Source organism: Piliocolobus tephrosceles, chromosome 6 (genome assembly GCF_002776525.5).
Source record: "Piliocolobus tephrosceles isolate RC106 chromosome 6, ASM277652v3, whole genome shotgun sequence".
Lineage (NCBI taxonomy): Eukaryota > Metazoa > Chordata > Mammalia > Primates > Cercopithecidae > Piliocolobus > Piliocolobus tephrosceles.
The window spans coordinates 95,327,440-95,347,369 of NC_045439.1; the positions used below are offsets into that span (position 1 = coordinate 95,327,440).

Genomic DNA, 19,930 nt, shown 5'->3' on the forward strand with positions numbered 1-19,930 from the left:
GCCACCTCGCCTGGCTAGTTTTTTTTTTTTTTTTTTTTTGTATTTTTTTAGTAGAGACGGGGTTTCACCATGTTAGCCAGGATGGTCTAATCTCCTGACCTCGTGATCCGCCCGTCTCGGCCTCCCAAAGTGCTGGGATTACAGGCTTGAGCCACCGCGCCCGGCATAGGTAATATTTTTATTGCATTTTAAAATCATTTAGAATTTGCTTTCATACATATTCTCTCTCATTTGATCCTCATAACTGCCCTGGGAAACAGGTTGGAGACAGAGTAGGGGCCTGTTAGGAGACAGATTTACACAATGCATAAGAAAGCTCACTGTGAGCTGGGTGAGGAGGGGACACTTGGAGAATCATGAATGCAATATCTATGTCTTTATTCCAAGCCCAACTACAAAGCCTGAAACTCATTAGATATTTAAGAAATAGCTGCTGTATTATTGCCCACGGGCGCTCAGCTGAAGAAGCAGGGTTGGGACTAACAGTCAAGCTTCCCGACTCCTAGCCCAATACTTCTCCAAACACACCACCTATTTTTCTACATGTGATGGAAAGTACTGTGCTTAAGTTGTGCATAATGTTAACTCACTTTTAATACAGGCAATCATGATTGACTATATGTAGTTTTCGTGACAATCTTAGGAAACTAATGGCTAGAAAGTTGAACCTTTCAGAGTTCCCATTCTCATGTCATATGCTATTTCTATTTTGAAATAAAAAATCCTTCCAAATGAAACTTTATCCATCAAAATGACAGAGAAGTGACAAATAGATAAAAGAAGAAAGCAAAATGTTAATTTCAGTATCAGCCGGGCGTGGTGGCTTATGCCTGTAATCCCAGCACTTTGGGAGGCTGAGGTGGGCAGATCACAAGGTCAGGAGATCGAGACCATCCTGGCTAACACAGTGAAACCCCAACTCTACTAAAAATACAAAAAGTTAGCTGGGCGTGGTGGCGGGCACTTGTAGTCCCAGCTACTTGGGAGGCTGAGGCAGGAGAATGGCGTGAACCCGGAGGCGGAGCTTGCAGTGAGCTGAGATCACGCCACTGCACTCCAGCCTCAGCGACAACGCGAGACTCCATCTCAAAAAAAGAAAAAAAAAATTCAATATCAATTTGTCTATTTTACTTTAAAATTATAACCACCAAGCCATTCTATTTTTAGGAAGCTACATTCTCTGTGAAGTGTTAGAAACTGTGATAACTATTTATTCTTAACTTTAAGTCCTAAATGACCAGTATGTGTATGAGTAGATAACTGGACACAGAGCAAGGTCAGAAGGGTGACTGAGTGTGGCAGAAAGGGCAGTATCTCCAGCAACCACAGATGGATAAATGACAATGAGTCCAGATAATGGATTCTGATACCACCATTCAAATAATGCTTATGAGCACTCGATAACATAGGGAAAAGCTTCAGATACAGTGTTGCAGAGAGAAAAAGGCAAGGTGGAAAAAATATATGGAAAGCACAACTTCAATCATGCATACAGATGCTTCCACTTTATACTTCTTTTTTTGTTTGTTTGTTTTTTGAGACAGGGTCTCACTCTGTCACCCAGGCGGGAGTGCAGTGGCATCATGATCTCGGCTCACTGCAGCCTTGACTTCCTGGGCTTAAGCAAGCCTCCCCCTCAGCCTCCTGAGTAGCTAGGACTACAGGCATGTGCCACCACACCCAGCTAATTTTTTTGTATTTTTAGTAGAGATGGGGTTTTGCCATGTTGCTCAGCCTGGTCTCAAACTCCTGAGTTCAAGTAATCAGCCTTCCTTAGCCTCCTAAAGTGCTGGGATTACAGGCATGAGTCACCGCCTCTACTTTATACTCTCTTGTTGAAGTAGACTCTATTACTGATGTCCCCACCACCATCCTCTTTTTGGATATCTGGCCCCTCCTTGAGTCTCTGGAAAGGGCAGGACTACACATCCACGGACAACTAGGGAACTCCCACCCCCACTGCTAGGCAGATCAGATTCTCTCTCCTCTCATTGGAAATGACCCAGAGGGTGTTCGATAGATGTTTTGCAGAGGAGCATCTGTGTGGAAAGGTCCAGTAACACTGGGACCAGGGCTACTGCCAGGGCAAGCCAAAGTCTGAGAGGCTGGAGGAGCCTGGAGCACGTGCCAAACGTCCATCGGCAGAGCAAAGCACAAGCATGGAGCAGAAGTCCAGAGAAAGGCCTGCAGGAGAGAAAAATAACCTCCCAGCCCAGTCCTTCCATGGTGTGATCATATGTTGAGTTCTGTATTTAGATGTCTGTGAGATTGCCTATTGTATTCTTAATACAAATCCCTCTTAAGCCAGCCAGAATAGGCTAAGATAAATGTAATTTTACTTAGCTGGAGTGCAGTGGCGTAATCACGGCTCACTGTAGCTTCAACTTCTTGGCCTCCCACTTCAGCCTCCCAAGTAGCTGGGACTACAGTCATGAGCCACCACACCCAGCTAATTTTTTGTATTTGTCTCATAAAAATATTATATTTTTCAGAAGAAATCTTACATATAATACATTGAAAATCACTGAATGCTTTTGCTTCATCTTTTTTTCTGTGAATGTGTAGGTGTTTGAGTCTCTTGTATTTTTTCTTTTACACAGGATATGGGCTTTTTGAAAACTATTTCATTATCTTCATCATCATTATTCATTTCAGCCACTTCAGATTTTCCTCTCTCCAAAAATGTTGACGTACAAACTGGTGTGGGGCCCTGGGTATCTGCAGTCTTCTCAGGAGAGTAAGGAGTGCCTAAAACTTTTTCTTTTTCTTCTTCTTACATAAAACCTGGCCTTTTGTAGACATCTGAAGATTTGTTTTTGAAATACTTTCCATTTTCTGTAAAATCAAAGAAGGAAAATCATAATCAATTCCTTTTCAAGCTAATTTCTTCCTGACTAATCTTTCTTTCTTTTAAATCGCCCCTCCATCTGCAGTTTTTGTGTAAGTGCCAATTCTGATTATATGCTTCACTGATATATATGATGGCTGCTTAAATGGAATATCCCAGTCTTTAAAGAGTTCTTTCTGACTTTTTCAGGTGGCATGAAATGACACTCCGAGAGTCTTTCACCAAACAGGTAGTTGTTCATCACTTCAGCAGCTATCTTGGCAATATCCTCAGACTCACACTCCACACTTGCATAGCCTTTGCTATTTCCAGTCCTTTTCTTTCTGGATAGTCTGAACCTTGTAACAGTGCCACACTGGGAGAAATAGAATAGGATCTGGGTTTTGTTCAGTAGGTTAGGTAGGTGGCGCACATACACTACTCCAGGAGTAAGTTGTTCTTGTTTGTTTTCCCAGGTTATGTGCTTGTGAACCTGTGCCACCTCTTTTAGAAACTTGGCATCTTCCTGCAGGTTCAGCAACAGGATTGGCCGAGCCGGGTCAGAAAAGGCTGCCATGCCAAAAGTGGCAACACCAACTCCATGCAGTGCTCCCAGAAACACCCATTTTCTTGTATTTTTAATACAAGCAGGTTTTGCCACGTTGCCCAGGCTGATCTCGAGCGATCTGCCTGACCTGACTCCCAAAGCACTGGGATTATAGGCATGAGCCACTGCACCCAGCCTTGACTTTGAAATATATGTTGTACATCCAGTCAGCAGTGAACTCTGGGGAAACACCAAAGATGAGGACAATGAGAGAAGACACACCTCCAGTTAAAGGAGTAAAGAAGAGATGCTTGAACTTATGTTTTAAAAAGTTACTGCAGGCTAGACACAGTGGCTCATGCCTGAGTCACAGCACTTTGGAAGGCCGAAGTGGGTGAACTGCTTGAGCCTAGAAGTTTGAGACTAACCTGGGTGACATGGCAAAACCCCATCTGTACAAAAAATACAATAAATTAGCCAGGCGCAGTGGTGCCTGTGGTCCAAGCTACTCGTGAGGCTGAGGTGGGAGGTTGAGCAGTGAGCTGAGATCCACCACTCCACTCCAGCCTGGGTGACAGAGTGACACCCTGTCTAAAAAAACAAAAATAATAATAATTCACTGTTTTGGGGTTTGGGGTTTTCTGGATGAAACCTCTGTTTCCACTTAAAAAAAAAAAGGTGGAGACAGTATGTATTACTGATTCAAAATCATAACCAGATGCTTAGAGTAAATAATTGTATCTATTGTTTCAAAAACCAACCTCAGGATTATTAAAAGGTAGTTTTATTGGATTTTTTTAAAAGCTGAATGATTCACTTAGGTTTGTCACTTCCAAGCCCATGTTTTACTACTTTGTAACCCTATTTGGAAGGAAAACTGCAGCTAAGATTATGATCCAGCCTGAGATGAAAAGTTTCACACAAATACACCACATATACCCCCCACCACAGTATGATGACACAGCAACCCAACCTTAGGCAAATGGTACCACTGCCAGCAAATGCATTTTTTTCTTCATTTCTTCTAAAAGCAGCAAATGCTTTTAACGTTTTATTGAGTTTCTCAACAGCTGCCATTTGGTTTGTATAGCAAATTGTTTACAAAGTAACATTTTTCCATTTTTTATATTTTCATGAACATTATGTTCTTCAGTTTTAAAGCCCTGTCTCTCTCCCAAAGAAAGATTAATAGCTACCAAATAACAATTATTTAGGAAAATAACAACAACAACAACAAAACAGCTTTTAAACACTTCTGGAACATGGTTAAGGGTCCAAAGTCAAGACCTTCTGGGCCCAATGGAGGTACTAGGCTGCCTCAGGACACCATCAGCACGTCCCCATCCACAACATCCTCAACAACTGGGAGCCATGTGCGGACCCTGGGAGGCTTCCTGTTCCACAAGCTCCCCTCTCTATTTCCTCTCCACCCTTGCTGTTGGGCCTCCCCTCTGAATCTGCATAACAAAGGCAGCAGGGTCTTTAATACTGTTCAGCTTTGTAAATGGAGATAGGATACTCTAGAAAACAGAGATTCCCTGGTCCAGTCTGGGGGGATTGCTTGCTCAATCTATCACGACCCTTTCACACAGACCCCCTTAGAGTTGTAAGCCCTTAAAAGGGACAGGAATTGCTCACTCAGGGAGCTCGACTTTTCAGATGCAAGTCTGCCGAAGCTCCCAGCTGAATAAAGCTCCTTCCTTCTTTTTTTTTTTTTTAAGACGGAATCTCGCTCTGTCACCCAGGCTGGAGTGCAGTGGCCGGATCTCAGCTCACTGTAAGCTCCGCTTCCCAGGTTTACACCATTCTCCTGCCTCAGCCTCCCGAGTAGCTGGGACTACAGGCGCCCGCCACCTTGCCCAGCTAGTTTTTTGTACTTTTTTAGTAGAAACGGGGTTTCACCATGTTAGCCAGGCTGGTCTCGATCTCCTGACCTTGTGATCCGCCCGTCTCGGCCTCCCAAAGTGCTGGGATTACAGGCTTGAGCCACCGCACCCGGCCTAGCTCCTTCCTTCTTTAACCCAGTGTCTGAGGAGTTTTGTCTGCTGCTAGTCCTGCTACATTTCTTGGTTCCCTGACTGGGAAGCAAGGTGATTGGTGGACTGTCGAGGCAGCCCCTTAGGTGACTTAGGCCTGCCCTGTGGAGCGCCTCTGCGGGGGATTCCAACCAGCCTGAATGAGGCAGATCCAAAGAGTGCTGCCAGGTAGGCAATTGACCCAGAAGGACACCTCGCCAAAGAAGCATGTGACAGGCCCCTGTGGAGGATCAACATAGTGGCTGAACACTGGGAAGGAACTGGCACTTGGAGTCCAGACATCTGAAACATGGTAAAACTGTCTTTGGAACTTGCCCACTCCTTTTGAGTGGAAGCGTGGCCTGATCACCCACAGCATGCCTGTACTGGCACTTTGGTTTTTGGTTTTGACTTGACTTGGATTGCTTGATACTTTGGTTTTGACCTGGCTTGGATTTGTTGATACTCTGATTTTGGTTTTAAGTCTGGTTTAGTGTAAACTGTAAAAGTGTGTGTGTTCCCTTTTTGCCCATTCTTTGTTTTGTGGTGTGTGTGTGGTGTGAGTGTGGTGTTTTGTCTCAAGGAAGCATGGGTCAGGCACAAAGTAAGCCCACCCCACTAGGAACTATATTGAAAAATTTCAAGAAAGGATTTAAGGGAGATTATGGTGTTACTATGACACCAGTAAATTTAGAACTTTGTGTGAAATAGACTGGCCAGCATTAGACATGGGTTGGCCATCAGAAGGAAGCCTGGACAGGTCCCTTGTTTCAAAGGTATAGCACAAGGTAACCTGTAAGCCAGGAAGCCAGACCAGTTCCCATACATAGACACTTGGTTACAGCTGCTTTTAGATGCCCCCCAACAGTGGTTGAGAGATCAGCAGCATAAGTGGCTGGAAGAGGCAAGGAAAGACCAGCAGAGAGAGAGAGAGAGAGAGAGAGAGGAAAGAGACAAAGAAGAAAAGAGGCAAAGAGAGAGAGTAAGAGACAGAGAGACAAAGAGGGAGTCAAGGAGAGAGAGGGGGAGAAAGAGAGAGAGGCATAGAGAGAGGAAGAGACAGAGGCAAAAGGAAAGTCAGAGACAGAGACAGAAAGTCAAAGAGAGAAAGAAAGAGAGAAAGAGAGAGATATACAAGTAGTTAAAAAAAAGTGTACCCTATTCCTTTAAAAGTCAAGGTAAATTTAAAACTTAAAATTGATAATTAAAGGTATTCTCCGTAACCCTATAACACTCCAATACCACTTTATTGTCAGTGTAAATAAGGGCATACCCTGAAAGCACTGAGGCCGCTGATAACCCATAGCCTTCCTGTCAAAAAATCCTTAACCCAGTATCCCACAGATGGCCCAAATGCATTCAATGTGTAGCAGCAACTGCTTTGCTAACAGAAGAAAGTAGAAAAATAAGTTTTAGAGGAAACCTCATTGTGAACACACCTCACCAGTTCAGAAGAAACCTAAGTTAAAAAAAAAAAAGGCAAAAATGTAGCTTACTAACTTAAAAATCTTAAAGTATAGGGCTATTCTGTTAAAAAATTCTGTGAAAGTATAGGGCTATTCTGTTAAAAAAACAAAAAAAACACGATTTAACATTAACCACTGAAAATTCCCTTAACCCCACAGGTTTCCTAACAGGTGAGCTAAATCTTAATTACCATACAAAGGTCCAACCACACCTAGGAGAAACTCCCTTCAGGACAGGAAGATAGATCCGGGGTAATTGCAGGAAAAAAAAAAAAAGCCATCTATACAAATTCTAAGTTTGGACTAAACAAAGTCTTATTAATGGTAAAGGAAAACTGAAATCCCAAACTTACAAGATTTTCAACAAAGGTAAAGTTTGCTAAAAGTTAACAATGTAACATGTATTATAGTAACTTCTAATCTTGTGGCCTTAGACAGTCTAGTCCACAGACATAAAGGAAGTTCACTTTGGAAAAGAGTGGGTATCATCTTCGAAAAAAAAAGGAAAAAAAAAGGGCACAGAATTTATGTAAAAAGAATGTTATATGGTAAATTCTTGTCCTGAAATAAATTAACTGGTTTTTTAAAGAAAGAAATGTTTGTAATAAGTCAGAAAGTTGAGACATGTCAAAGAATTGTCTGCAAAAGTCATGAAAAAGGAATTTATGCAAGAAATGTTGTATAATTTAAAAGTAATTAGGCCTCCTGAATGTAAAACTATTGAAAAACCAGTTTATGTGCAAGATGTTTAAGGAAAGTAAAATATACTTCTGGTAAAAGGATTATAAGGAGGCATAAGAATGTGGATTTTACCTAAATTAAAAGGTTAAAAATTTTTTTGTTTTGAAGGTCTAGGTATGTTTCAAAATGTTAGTGGTAAAGAAAATTCTATGTGTAAACATATTAGCTAAAGTTAAAGGGGTATCATCCAGTTTTTCTGTGAACTGGACCTTAAAGTAAAAACACAACAGGTTTTCTTAAGACACTAACCTGCTCTTTAACAAAAATTATAAAAGGTTAAAAAGAGTCTATAAAAATCTTACCTTATGGTCAGACATTAAAAATTGAATAAATATGTCTACAAAGTTTAACTAAAATTAAGTTTAACATTAATAACACACTAATATAAAGGTGAAATTTAGCTTATCTGGTATAAAAATCATACAGAAGCATTGCCAAATATAAAATGGTGTTTGGCTTTCTCTGCTCTAAAAACTAACAAAAATAAATACTAAAGGAAATTTCTCAGTAAGAAGGCACCAAGGACTATAAAGTCCACTGCTGATGCCCCCACATTTAAAACAAAAGGTCGATTTCTTAAAAATTATATACTTGGTTATCTTCCACTTTCCTTTCCCTCAAAACTAAAAGTCTTTTAGCACATGTACCACACCTAAAATTTCTGGTAAACCAGCACCAGCCTGAAGATCATGTTCTCATCAAAGGGTGGAAAGAAGGACAACTCAAGCCAGCCTGGGAAGAACCCTACCTTGTGCTCTTAACGACCGAGACTGCTGTTCGCACAGAAAAGGGGTGGATTCATCACACCCAAGTCAAGAAAGCGCCACCCCCTCTAGAGTCATGGGCCATAGCTCCAGGGAAAACCCTACCAAACTAAAGCTAAGAAAATTTTAACTCTTTCATTTATTCTATTACTCTTTCTTCTTTCCTTGTTCTATTGCTGACCATCTAGTTATTAACATAACCAAGTCAATTTCACCTCAAACTACTGCATTTAATGCTTGCCTTGTTATAACCTGTGGGACTGGGCAAGTCAAAGACAGCTCTCTACTTCAGAAAAGTACTTCTGTCCCTCCTGACTCTCCTCAGACTAGGCATTAGTAAATTAGGACCATTTAATCTGAGGACATTTCGATAAAGACCCCAGTGTCAACCAGGAGTCTTGCCCACCCCCAAAGTAGTGCTTTTATTCTGTAGTTGGTCCAATGTTCTGTGGACCACTAAAGAGCAAGGATGGACTGCCCCAACTGGTTTTTGTAATTTCCTAAAACCATACATTCATTTTACTAGAGGATCATAGTTGTTAAAGACTTAAAACAAACCTTGACAATTAAGACAGGATACCAAGATGCAAATGCCTAGTTGGAATGGATCAAATATTCCGTCCACATGTTAAACGAAAGCAATTGTTATGCTTGTGTGCATGGCAGCCCAGAGGCCCAGATTGTCCCCTTTCCACTAAGGTGGTCCTTCAGTCGACTAGGCATGGACTGCATGGTAGCTCTTTTCCAGGATTCTACAGCCTGGAGTAATAAGTTGTGCTAATCTCCCTCTCTGCTATATCCCAAAGTTCGACACCCTGTGGGTCAGCCCCTAAGGGCCATCCAGCTTCTGTCTCCCAACACTAAGTTCACTTCATGTCTGTCAAGACAGGGAGGAAATTTAGCATTCCTTGGAGACCTGAAGCGATGCAGTGAGCTTAAGAATTTTCAAGAGCTTAGCAATAAGTCAGCCCTTGTTCATCCCTGAGTGGATGTGTGGTGGTATTGTGGTGGACCTTTACTGGACACTCTGCCAAATAACTGGAATGGCACTTGTGCTTTAGTCCAATTGGCTATCCCTTTCACCCCAGCATTTCATCAACCAGAGGGAGGGCAGGTATTAGAAGAAGGATGGATCTGGTTATTGGATGGAAGAATAGCTGTGTCACAACTGCTAGGAGCTGCAGTCATACTGGCTGTGCATGAGACCACCCACCTAGGCCAAGAGTCACTTGAAAAATTAAGCTGGTACTTCTACATCTTGTGTCTGTCAGCCCTTGCCAAAACAGTGGCATAACAGTGTGTCATCTCCCAGCAGCACAATGCTAGGCAAAGTCCAACTGTCCCGCCTGGCATACAGGCTTATATAACAGCCCCCTTTGAAGATCTCCAAGTAGACTTCACCCAGATGCCCAAATGTGGAGATCTCATCCCTAGATTTGGACAGCCCTTATGAATTGGTTCAGACAATGGGCTGATGTTTGTGGCTGACTTGTTACAGAGGACAGCAAAGGTGATCAGGTGTAGATCTGTAGATCAAGGATTAGAACATAGCCCCCTTGTGGCCACAATGAAAAGGACCCCAGACCATCATCTTGACCACTCCCACAGCTGTAAAAGTAAAAGGAATCCCAGCCTGGATCCACCACAGCTGCGTGAAACCCACAGCACTTGAGACCTAGGAGGTGAGACCAAGCCTGGACAATCTCTGCAAAGTGACTGAAGAAGATGATAAGCCCTGCTCCAGTCACACCCAGAAGCTGACTGGTCCATGCATGGCCGAAGCATGAGGAAACTCACCATGGGACTTATTTTCCTTAAATTTTGGACTTTTACAGTAGGGACTTCAACTGACCTTCCTCAAACTAAGGACTGTTCCCAGTATATACATCAGGTCACTAAGGTAGGGCAAAAAGTTAAAATTTTCTTTTTCTTCTACAGTTATTATAAATGTGCTGGAACTCTAAAAGGGACTTGTTTGCATAATGCCACCCCGTACAAGGTATGTAGCCCAGGAAGTGACCAGCCTGATGTGTGTTATAACCCATCTGAGCCCCCTATGGTCACAGTTTTTAAAATAAAATTAAAAACAGTCATCTCGTGGGGTCTAGGCCATACTAAAAAGAATCCATTTAGTAAATTCCCAAAGTTGCAAACCGTGTGGACCTACCCAGAGTCCCACCAGGACTGGACAGCCCCCACTGTATTATACTGGATGTGCAGGCAAAGAGCTTATGGCAAATTACCCTACCAGTGGGCAGGTAGTTGTGTGATTTGCACTATTAAACCATCCTTCTTCCCACTGCCCATAAAAACAGGTGAACTCCTGGGCTTCCCTATCTATGCTTCCTGCAAACAAACACAAACAAACAAACAAAGCTATAGGTAATCAGAAAGATGATAAATGGTCCCTTAAAACAATCATACAATACTATGGGCCTGCTACTTGGGCACAAGACAGCTCGAGGGGACACCAGACCCCCATTTACATGCTCAACCAAATCGTACAGTTACAAGCTGTCTTAGAGGCTGGGTGCAGTGACTCACACCTGTAATCCCAGCACTTTGGGAGGCTGAGACAGGTGGATCACGAGATCAGGAGATTGAGACCATTCTGGCTGACACCATGAAACCCTGTCTCTACTAAAAATATAAAAAAAAAAGCCAGGTGTGGTGGTGGGCACCTGTGGTACCAGCTACTTGGGAGGCTGAGGCAGGAGAATGGCATGAATCCAGGAGGTGGAGGTTGTAGTGAACTGAGATGTGCCACTGCACTCCAGCCTGGGTGACAGAGCGAGACTCCATCTCAAAAAAAAAAAAAAAAAAAGAGAGAAAGAAAAAAAGAGAAATAATCACTAATAAAACCGGCAGAGCCTTGACTATTCTGGTCTGCCAAGAAACTAAGAAGAGAAATGCTATCTATCAAAATAGATTGGCTCTCAACTGCTTGCTAGCACTGAGGGAGGGGTCTGTGGGAAATTCAACCTTACCAATTCCTGTCTACACATAGATGTTCAAGGGCAAGTAGTTGAAGACATAAAGATATGACAAAATTGGTACATGTGCCCATGCAAGTGTGGCATGGATTTAATCCTAGGGCCATGTTTAGAAAATGATTTTTGGTGCTAGGAGGATTTAAAACTCTTATAATAGAAATTATAATAGTAATAGGAACCTGCTTACTACTCCCTAGTTTGCTACCTGTACTCCTTCAAATGATAAAAACCTTCATTGCTACCTTAGTTCACCAAAATGCTTCAGCAAAAGTGTACTATATAAATCACTATCGATTTGTCCTACAAGAAGACATAGGTAGTGAGGATAAAAGTGAGAACTCTCACTAAAAAGTGAAGTTCTCAAAGGGAGGAATAAGGGAGGAGACCATTTTCATGTTGTCTTATGCCCAATTTCTGCCTCCAAAAAAAGAAGAAGTGAAAACTAAAAGGCAGAAATGAAATCCACAGGCAGATAGTCCAGCATGCTCCCTGGGCCTGGTAGTTAAAAATCAACCCCTCACCTAACTGCTTGTATTATCTATAGATTCCAGACATTGTATGGAAAAGCATTGTGAAAATCCCTGTCCTGTTCTGTTCCATTCCAATTACTGGTGCATACAGCCCCCGGTCATGTACCCCCTGCTTGCTCAATCAATTATGACCCTCTCATGCAGACACTCTTAGAGTTGTAAACCCTTAAAATGGAGAGGCAGTGCTCACTTGGGCAGCTCAGCTTTTGAGATGCAAGTCTGCTGAAGCTCCCAGCTGAATAAAGCTCCTCCCTTCTTTAACCCAGTGCCTGAGGAGTTTTGTCTGTGGCTCGTCCAGCTACAATATGTCATGGACCAACCTCAAAAACGTTAGCTAAATAAAAAAGCCAGGCATGAGACCACATGTTGTATAATTCCATTGATTTGAAATGTCCAAAAAAGGCAAATTTATAGAGACAGAAATGGGCTGATTTACCTCAAGAGGCAGGGATTCAAGCTCTCTAGACTACATGTGATACATACATGAGAAAAAATAAGGAAAAGAAAATAAATTTAAATATAAATAAATGAAAATAATACATCTCCCTGATTATAAAGAAAATCACATTCTTTTTGTAATAATGTGGAAGACAAAATATGAAGAGAAGTCTTTAATTTTGCCACTCAAAACATTCTGGTTTGTTGCTTTTTATACTTTTTTATGCATATAAACATTTTAAAAAGTAGAATTTTTTTTTTTTTTTGAGACGGAGTCTCGCTCTGTCACCCAGGCTGGAGTGCAGTGGCCGGATCTCAGCTCATTGCAAGCTCCACCTCCCGGGTTCACGCCATTCTCCTGCCTCAGCCTCCCGAGGAGTTGGGACTACAGGCGCCGCCACCTCGCCCGGCTAGTTTTTTGTATTTTTAGTAGAGACGGGGTTTCACCGTGTTAGCCAGGATGGTCTCAATCTCCTGACCTCGTGATCCGCCCGTCTCGGCCTCCCAAAGTGCTGGGATTACAGGTTTGAGCCACCGCGCCCGGCCTAGAATTGTTATATAGTCTTTTTGTCACTATGTTTTGAGCATATTTCTATGGCAGTAAATCTATCTTTGGCATCATTTTTAATAGCTTGATGTATATTAACTTAATCATTGCCACCCCAGAAGTAAATTTTCTTACATATATTTTTTAATGGATTAGAGCAAGCATTTTTGGAATGAATTCAAAGAAGTAGAATTTCTGGAGGAAAATAACATAAAACAGTTTTAGGGTTTTTAATAGAAATTTTCAAATTATCCTGCAGAAAAATTGGTTCAGTTTATACTCCCAACAACAGCAGCAGAGCTCCAGTTTCCCCCTTCCATTTGTCCTCTTTGCTGGTCTTTAAGCAGAAAATCTCACTGTTTTCATTACATTTATTTGGTTTCTAATGCTTTTGAATCTTTTTTTTTTTTTTTTTTTTTGAGGTGTAGTCTTGCTCTGTCATCCAGGCTGGAGTGCAGTGGCATGATCTCAGATCACTGCAATGTCTGCCTCCTGGGTTCAAGCTATTCTCCTGTCTCAGCCTCTCAAGTAGCTAAGATTACAGGTATCCACCACCACGCCTGGCTAATATTTGTATTTTTAGTAGAGACAGGGTTTCACCATGTTGGCCAGGCTGGTCTCACATTCCTGACCACAGGTGATCCTCCTGCCTTGGCCTCCCAAAGTTTTGAGATTATAGGCATGAGCCACTGTACCCAGCCTGCACAGCTAACTTCTAATGAGACCACCTTAGACAAGTTACGTACTGTCTCTGAGCCTCCGTGTTCTCATCCATGAAATGGGTTTAATCACCCAGATTTGTTGAGATAATTAAAAGAGAGAATATCTGCAATGCAACAGCACCATGCTAACACAGTTGACTCATCAGTTTCAGTGCTGGTCTGTCCTCTCTCACCTCTGACCGTGAGGCCCCTTGATGTCCTTTTGCCACCAGCAGAAGTGTGTTCCCCCGGGAGGCTGCCATCAGTTGCAGGTTTCTTTGCTCTATTTGGTATGTCCCTTTCCCAGGCACCCAAGCAAGGGCCACTGGTTATGATACAGAGCTCTGACTTTAAGCTTTGAGTCCCCAGGTGGGACTTATGGCCAGTTCCTGTCTGATCTGTGCCCCACTTTCTCATGTCCAAAATGAGAAGACAGCCAGTTCTCTCCAATGCCTTTCCTATGGCTTTAAGAGGAGGTATGTACTTCTCACTTGGAGGAGGGACTGGCAAAACCACTTGAATTTTAATTTGAATCGAGGCATCTTGGCAGAGGTTGTAAAATGTCCTCTCATGGTTCAAGGAAGAGGATGATGCCCTGCCTGCTCCTGGTGTCCCTTTCAGAGGTTAAAGGCCTTTCCATTATTTTGTGGCACTAAAGATCCTGAGCTACTGCCTGCCTTTTCCCAGCTTCGTAAAAGCATCTTAATTAAGGCCAATTTCAGAAGGCACTAGATGGTCTTCAGTTTTGTTTCCACAGCTATTTCACATGGATCACAGCCAATTACCTGCTTTTGCAATTTGGTCTCCATTTATCTAACAATTTGGAGTTTGTAGGTTTTCTCGGAGAAAGAATGCTTCAGTCATTTGTGTATGCAGGTGGAGTGGTGGTTTTGGAGGGGGAATCATTTCAGGCAATGAAGCAGAATCTGCTCCATGTCAACAATGCAAGCATGGAGGGGAGCTCGGTGGCCAGCACAAAATCAGTTATGGCCACCCCAAAGCTGGCAGTGCTGTAATTTGCTTGCAAAGCACTTTGGGGAGATGCAAGAGGAGGTTCACAGAAGATAAGGAGGATGCGTTCTCCTCTGTGGAAGCTGTCACCACCAGTGTGAGTAGCAGCTGAAAGGACAGAGAGGAAGAGAGAGGCCTGCAATCCCAGAAAGAAAAACATCCATGAGTGGAGCTGCATATTGTGAGTTCCATTCAGCTCATTGAAACAGCAGAGCCTGGGATTCCTGTGATGACAAGAGTGCCTGGTTTATATCAGAGACACAAAGGAAGGGATGCCTCAAAGGTAATGAGAAAGGCACTGGACTGGAGCTCAGAAGACGTGAATGAGTTTTGTCTCTTGTGTGACTTTGCATAATTCACCTCCTTACTCTGTTTTTCCATCTGTACAAGCAGACAGTTGGACTAGATTAAGGGATGCCAAATAGGATTCAAATCATGGACTGGGACCAAGTGGCTGCTTGGAAATCTATGTAGAAAGGATTCTGAGGTAGACCAGGCTTGTGAGGGAAACATGCTGCTATTGATTAGCAATGTCTGCCATAAGCATGGGTTTGGGGACTAGAGGCAATTGTGCCAAGAATTTGCTACCTCTGGACAAGATAATCTTTATAGTTACTTTCAGCTCTAAAACATATTTTGTGACCCCATAACATAAACAGACCTGAACGAAACCTTGTTAAATGAACATCTGATAACAAATCTGAGTCAGAATAAGTCAATTATCACATTTATTATGGATCAATCATATTAAAAATTAGAAATTTTGAGCTGCCAACTTGCAACCAAATTGTCTTTGTATTATTTAATAAATTAGTATTTTGTTAAATTTTTTTAAAAAAATCATAGCTTTCTGGGGGGACAAGCTTCTCTTTGTTTCTCTTGGGTGGAGCAATATGACTAAATGTGACTAAAATTGCCAGATGGGGATCTTCCTGGTTCAGTTTTCTATGTATACCTTCTATCTGCAGTAATTTAAAGAAGGGTTCTTTAAGTCAGGACTTCATGAAAATGACAAAAGGAAAATGTCAGGAGAGATGTTTACATCCTTACTGTAAATTTTGAAACAGTTTATGATTTCCTACAGGTAATTTTGAGGTTGAATATCTTTCCCTTCAGGTGTAGATAATTCGATCGATCTTATCCCTAGTTCATGACACACTCTCCCGTTGGTAAAATGCAGGAGCATTTTAATATGTCTGTTTATTTTAAAAATACAATAAGCACTATTTTTAAAGGAAACTCACTGTGCAAAATTAGTTAGGACCTTGACAACTTACAGCTGGTGACACACCACTGTCCCATGTTCCTGAATCCCTATTACTTCCCCCTACCACAGGGAATCACTTTCCTGAATCTCATATTCTTAGTTCCCTTAAGTTCCTTTTTCTTTTCAAAATTGTGGTAAAATACACATGGCATGCAATTTCCCATTACTACCACTGTTAAGTGTGCAGTTCAGTACTGAGTATATTCACACTTCCGTGATTCGTCTCCAAGAACTCTTTTCTTTTTTTTTGAGACGGAGTCTCGCTCTGTCACCCAGGCTGGAGTGCAGTGGCCGGATCTCAGCTCACTGCAAGTTCCGCCTCCCGGGTTTATGCCATTCTCCTGCCTCAGCCTCCCAAGTAGCTGGGACTACAGGCGCCCGCCATCTCGCCCGGCTAGTTTTTGTATTTTTTAGTAGAGACAGGGTTTCACCGTGTTAGCCAGGGTGGTCCCCATCTCCTGACCTCGTGATCCGCCTGTCTCGGCCTCCCAAAGTGCTGGGATTACAGGCTTGAGCCACCACGCCCGGCCTCCAAGAACTCTTTTTATCTTGCAAAACTCAAACTTTATACCCATTTATAACTCCCTGTTTTCCCCTCCTTCCAAGATGCTGGCAGGCACCATTTTACTTTCTATTTCTGAGTTTGACTACTCTAAATACCTCCTACAAGCAGAATCATACAGTATTTGTCTTGTTGTGCTGGTTTATTTCACTTAGCATAATGTCTTCAAGGTTCACCCATGTTTTACCATGTGTCTTTTGGCTATTGTGAATAATGCTGCTATGAAATGTGTGTACAGATGTCTCTCTTCCCCTAGAGATACATACAGTTTTTTATTTTATCTTTATACAATCTTCCTGTAGAGGTACAGTTTTTTATTTTATCTTTATATAATCCTAAAGTATATATACACATTATGTGTTTAAATTTTACTTATTTACTTTTTTTTTTCTTTGGAGACAGGGTCTCATTCTGTTGCCCAGGTTGGAGTGCAATGGTGCAGTCATGGCTCACTGTAACCTTGAGCACCTAGACTCAAGAGATCCTCACACCTCAGCCTCATGAGTAGCTGGGACTAAATGCCTGCACCACCACACCCAGTTAATTTTTCTAGTTTTTGTAGAGACACAGTTTTGTTGTGTTGCCTAGTCTGGTCTTGAATTCCTGGCCTCAAGCAATCCTCCTGCCTTGGCCTCCCAAAGTGCTGGGATTACAGGCATGAGCCACCATGCCCACATTTTCTTTTCCAAGTTATATAAAGTATGCTGTATGCATCCTTCTGGAACTTGCTTTTTTCACTTAATATTATATTGCTAAGATTCATCCTTATTGTTGTTTATAGCTGGCATTCATTGTTTTTGAATGCTTGTGACATCACCAGAAGATAGAGATCCTGAGATCTCTTAAGAACTGCTGCTGGGAGTATACACTGGTATAACCTCTTTGGAAAACAGTTTGGCTCCATCTCATAAAGTTGAATATTCACACTCCTCCCAGCCCAGCAATTCTACTCTACATCCAAGAGAAATTCTTGCCTATATAAAACAGGGGATGTGGACAATGAATGTTCCTAACAGCTCTGTTCAAAATAGCAAAAACCTATTTCCCATCAACTGGAGAGTGAGTGACTAAATTGTGGCTTTTATTCCCTTTGATTTCCTGTAGTCTTATGATGCAAGTGGCTTTCCCATGGCTAGCTTGGGGAGGGAGATACTCTTGGCAATCGAGTCTGTGGTAGCAGTCCTGCTTAGCCCTAGGGCAACAGGTGCTGCCCAAAACAAGAGTAAATAGAACAAAGTGCCCCACTGAGGCAATGCCCTGGGTCCCTGGAGGTACAGGTTTGTACCTGTAGGAAACAGCCATCATACAAATCAGTCTTTTCAAATGCTTCTGTGACTGGGCTGAGTCCAAAGGACACTCTCTCCCAAAACATTACAAAGCTTATTGGGGCTACCATTTATCAAGCATTTATCATGTGCCTGATCATGTACTAGTGTACTAATTAAATGCATTATTTCATTTATATATTTATTTACTTACTTATTCATTTATTTGAGATAGGGTCTCTCTCTGTTGCCTGGGCTGGAGTGCAGTGGCACGATCATGGCTCACTGCAGCCTCAAACTCTTGGGCTCAAGTGGTCTCACCTCAGCCTCCCTAGTAGCTGGGACTATAGGCATAAACAATTAAGTCCAGTTAATTTTTTAAAATACATTTTTGGGCTGGGCGCGGTGGCTCACGCTTGTAATCCCAGCACTTTGGGAGGCCGAGGCGGGTGGATCATGAGGTCAGGATATCGAGACCATCCTGGCTAACATGGTGAAACCTCATCTCTACTAAAAGTGTAAAAAATTAGCCAGGTGTGGTGGCAGGCGCCTGTAGTCCCAGTTACTCCAGAGGCTGAGGCAGGAGAATGGCATGAACCCGAAAGGCAGAGCTTGCAGTGAGCTGAGATCATGCCACTGTACTCCATCCTGGGCAACAGAGTGAGACTCTATCTCAAAAAAAAATTTTTTTTCCTAGAAATGAGATCTGGCTTTGTTGCCCAGGCTAGTCTCAAACTCCTGGCCTCAAGCGATCCTCCCCCTTCAGCCTCATTATTTCATTTAATCTTCACCATCACCCTATAAGAGTGCCTGGGGGAAGGTGCTCCACACAGTAGCAATGTAGCACCCTCCGCTCATAGTGACAACGAGACTTAGTGTAGTCAAGCAGCTTCTCAAAGGCCACACAGCTGGAGGGTGGCTGAGCCAGGATGAAGACCTGGACTCTAAAGCTGGTGTGCCAGTAAATGAGAAAAATCTCTAGAGCATTCAGGGTAGCTTCCTCCCAAGAAATCTTTCTCCAAAGGTTCTAAAAAAATGACAGATCCATCTTTCATAAAACAGACAAAACTAGCAGCCCCTTCATTTTAGAGTGGGGGGTAAAGGTTAGCTAAGCTCCAGAGCATCCCATTTTAATCCTACATATTTATAAGGCAACTGCCAGCACAGCACCCCAAACCTAAAGAACCCTGCATAGCTGTCTCTGTGGGGCAGGGTGTGTCCGTGGATGTAAAGAGTTTCCAGTGTGTGCTAATGGGCCAGTGGCATCACCCTCAGTCACATGTTAAAGGGCAGCTAGGCCTGGTCTTCTGGGCACCACCGTGAGAATCTACTGAGCTTTCAACTAGTTTATCTGTTATTTGCAGTGAAAGATGCCCTGACAAGGAGGGGTGTGCGTGGGAAAAGTTCTGATTTGAGGTCCCCTGATCCAGGCATGATCTCCTTCCCCAGTCGCAGGAATCGAGGGACTCCATCTGTAAACACAGGCTCAAGCCATGCCCCCCAGCTCCATCTTTCAACCAGATGACACCCTCTGCTTCTCTTCCATAGACAGCCTAGAGCTGCCAGCATTCCCTTAGGATCTGGCCTCAGGCCTGGCTTAATTTTTTCCTCTCCAAAGAGCCATCTGTAGGGCCAGAGGCGGGCAAAGCCTGACTCATTACTGGATGCCAGTTCCTTTGCCTGACTTTCAGTGATTCCTACCTTACCCTGGGGTTTTATGTTTCTTGTCTCAACACTATCATTTCTCATTCCTCCACAAGTTGAATTGCTCACTCCAGCCAATTGAAGTATGCTCTTCTTGACACAGTTAGTTCTAGGCACATGGTTGGTGCTAAAAAGAAAAAAAAAAAAAAGAGCATTATGTCAATTTCATTGATTAACAAAAGTGATGGCTCCACTGCAAAGTAAAGTTGATACTGCCTGGGCCTCTGAGTTCAAAAGCCTTTTAGACAAATGGCTCTGAGCTAAAACATGAGCATACACACATATGTATCTGTCTCAATCTGATGAAATAATCTGGATACTTGGTTGTTATCCTTGAGCATTTTCCTGCCTCATTAATATATGTGTAGCCAGCACAATAATAATCATAGCTAATACAGGCTAAAGCTGAGGGCTTTCCTGAGCCAGGCAGTGGCTTTAAAAACTTTAAAGTGGCTTTTAAAACTTTAACAGCTAAAGCTGAGGACTTTCTTGAGCCAGATAGTAGCTTTTCACATAGACTCTCATTGAATAATTTCTGTCTTTCAGATCAAG

At 42.5% G+C, this 19,930-nt stretch overlaps 1 long non-coding RNA gene and 1 pseudogene across 1 annotated transcript in view; both read right to left on the reverse strand.

Annotated features, from left to right (window-relative positions):
• LOC113219931 overlaps positions 1-19,527 on the reverse strand; it is a 22,521-nt gene extending 2,994 nt beyond the window's left edge. Inside the window, exons 1-2 of the long non-coding RNA XR_003306924.1 lie at positions 19,381-19,527; positions 18,472-18,701 (exon numbers count right to left, since the gene is read on the reverse strand). This is a non-coding gene — a long non-coding RNA (uncharacterized LOC113219931). The remainder of the gene's footprint in view (positions 1-18,471; positions 18,702-19,380) is intronic.
• Positions 2,540-3,404, reverse strand: LOC111522886 (annotated as a pseudogene).
• Positions 19,528-19,930: the final 403 nt, after the last annotated feature.